At 37.0% G+C, this 3,215-nt stretch overlaps 1 long non-coding RNA gene across 1 annotated transcript in view; it reads left to right on the forward strand.

Annotated features, from left to right (window-relative positions):
- Positions 1-3,215, forward strand: part of LOC148114073 (uncharacterized) — a 228,296-nt gene that overhangs the window by 198,094 nt on the left and 26,987 nt on the right. The gene's annotated exons all lie outside the window — the stretch shown is intronic.

The raw sequence follows: 3,215 nt of genomic DNA on the forward strand, positions 1-3,215 counted from the left end.
ATTATGTTAAAAAAAGAAGAAGTAATGATCAAAATAGCTTGGATTGATTTTCATATTTACAGTTGTATTATTTATAGCCTTACAAGTTTACATTGCACTATCAAAACTGAATGAGAACTGACTGATGGATTGAGTGGTGATATATTATCTACCAATATCCCAGGTACTACATTAAGCTACTACTTTTTTCATTTAGCTACTGGTAACATTTAAAATTTTGAAAATATTTGTGGTTACATTCATACTGGCTGCCATGATAAACAGGCCAGTCATAAAACATCCAGTTACCAGAAGATAAATTGGTATGGTTTGTCTTTCTGGTGGTACAGCCCCTGCAATATGTCATCCTTGTAACTTAACTCCCCCACCCCCACCCTGGGCTGGCCCTATGGTAGCCTCCAACCACTTTGTTTTAAGAACACCAAAGAATTTGCAAATAAGAATGGTACTCTGTTCCCTAATACATAGGTAACAAACAGGAGAAAGCCTAACTTTGAGTAAACGAGGCTTAAGTTTCACAGAAACTTAATGGGATGAGAATCGTGAGTAGAACACAATGTTCATAATATATTATTTGTACAAAAGAAGTAGAACAAAAAGATGGAATGGTTTTTAGGGTTTTTTTTTTTAAGCCATATGTCTGGGAAGAAATTAAAGTCCCTCAATATCCTTATTTGGATAAAATTAAAAGAGCAAGAAATAAAAGGGATACTCCATTGTAGGAATTTAGTATTTTTCAGATGATGAAAGAAGAAACGAGGGCTTGAGGAGGGCAAAAAGAGACTTGGAGAAAATCATGTTGGGGTTCAAATTACCTACAACTAGTTTTAACTGCTGAGAAGTCATTCATGTATCTTGGATTCCAGGAAAGCAGATTTTAAAAAGATAGACAAATACTCTGTCTAAAATTATAATTAAACAAGTTAAAGAATAATTGGAGACCCTAAAAATATATGCACAGACTTGAACAATCCTCATTACAATTTAAAATTTTAAGAGTGCTACATGGATGAATAGCAACTTCATTGCAGTTTGAGAAGCACAAAGATTTTTAGAGCATATATTCTAGTATCTCAAGCCTGCAACAATCGAGCAAAGCTAAAGCTCAGAATGAAGTGAGCTGTGAGGACACAAAGTACTTCAAGGAATGAAAGGAGAGTTTGAGTTATTATTTCATATAGAAAAGATTGGGAAATAATGTGCAATATGGAGAAGTTAAAATTGTGTTCCATCTTTGCATCCATCTTCTCTCAAAAAAGATCTATTTTGAAAATTAAAAATTCAGTTGGCCTGACATTTGGACTGAGGAAAGCACCATGATCACTTCTCAAGCAGTATTGTCTATGTAGAATTATATGTTCTTTGTAATAAGTCAGAATCAGCATGTCAAGAACAAATGACATCAAGTAAACCCTCTTTATGATAGTGTCTAGTTCGGCACCCCAAAGTCATCACTATCGATATAATAGATAAATGTGGGTTAAACTACTTTGCACTCTGATAGATTTGGAATTGACTGAACCACACTCCCAAGTATTGTGGCTTTGCAATAATACTTAAGGGGGAAAGCAGTAAAGTGGCCTGTGCTCTTAATCCAGTGTTATAATATTTATAAAATAACACTCTGAATGGATGTTTATCAAATTAGCATATGATATCAAGCAAGGTAAATTAATTAAAATACTTTAAAGGTCAAAATCATAATTCAAAATAAGACTTGAACAATGCATGAAATCTAAGAGGGTGATTATCATCTTTGATAAATTTAATAGCCTACATCCATGTAGGAAAATCAACTTCATGGGTACAAGTTTAAGAAACTTAGCTTGGTGACAATGCATATGAGAAGGAACTACCATAAGTGTGCCACTGAATCATCAGTTAAAACATGAGCAATCAATGTGACATAGCAGCTAAAAACATTCAGAGAAATCTCAGCTCCAGAACCAAAGCTATTAGTCCAGATTGTAACAGTTGAACTTTCATTGGATGTGTCTGTTGTATGATGTCCAACTTTGGCTGGACAGGATCAAATGAGGTATCAAAAAGTCTGATAATTAAACCCTATGAGAAACAATTAAAGGAGCTTGCACAAGAGAAGTCCAGAGCAATGTTTCTCAATTTCTGCTAATTTTAAGGTGTGTGGCTGACTAGGAAATTTTGGCAATTGAAGTCCACGTATCTTAAAAGTTGCCAAAATTGAGAAGCACTGCCCTAGAGGAAGTTGGAGTGGTTTGCAATATAAAAAGGTTCCCAAAGATAAGGCAAACCTGGTCCCATTGAAACTGAAAGCAGAGCAAGATCAATGGATTTAAATAAGAGTTTCACTGAATCCTGGTAAGACCTGGCTGTGGTTTGGGTCCTCTACATCCAGGAGCCAATCATCTTTGGTCTTGGATGGGTTTGCATTACCCCCAACAGAATCAGTGCACAATCTGGGGGATCTCTTGAACTCACAGCTCTTGCTTGAAGAGCAGGTGGCAGCCATTGTTAGAGCTGTTGCTCAACTATGTTGTACGCCAGTTACATTCTTTTCTGGATAGGGAGGTTCTCTGCTCAGTCACTCTGCCCTAGTCGTTTCTCATTTGGACTATTGCAATGTAATGTACGTGGACCTACTCTTGAAAGGTATAGATGCTTCGGCTTGTACAGAATGTAGCCACGTGAGCTATATTAAATGCCCAGAGGGCATTTGTAACACCTCCACTCCGGGGCTTGCATTTGGTTTGGTTCTGGGTCCAATTCAAGGTGTTGTGATATATATAAAGCCCTACATGTCATGGGGCCACGATACCAACGGAACCGTTTTTGTCCCATTACCAGTCAGGCAAGTAAGGTGTGCTGCAGACCTCATCAGTTAGAATTCTTTAACTCTGCCATTACCCCCCACCCCCACCCCCCTGTGCAATACTCTCCTTTCTGGGGATGAGGCATTGCCTAAAAGTTCACACAGCCGTGGGGTTGGCTGGTGTCCCAAGAGCCCTCTTCGATTTTTCAAATGATTTTTGACAGGCCATAATTATTCTTGCCTCCCTCTTAAAAAATTAATTTTGAAATTATATTTTGACATTTTATTGTGCACCACCCACAGTTCCTCTTTGATGGAGATGGGCAGTTCAGTAAGTGAGTAAGTAAGCAAGTAAATAAATAAAAATAAATAAAAATAAAATAAAGTAAAATAAACTGTAAGCAAATAAATCCTGCTACACAAGAAG

The sequence above is a fragment of the Pantherophis guttatus genome, chromosome 4 (genome assembly GCF_059756535.1).
Source record: "Pantherophis guttatus breed Tessera chromosome 4, ASM5975653v1, whole genome shotgun sequence".
In the NCBI taxonomy this organism is placed as follows: Eukaryota; Metazoa; Chordata; class Lepidosauria; order Squamata; family Colubridae; genus Pantherophis; species Pantherophis guttatus.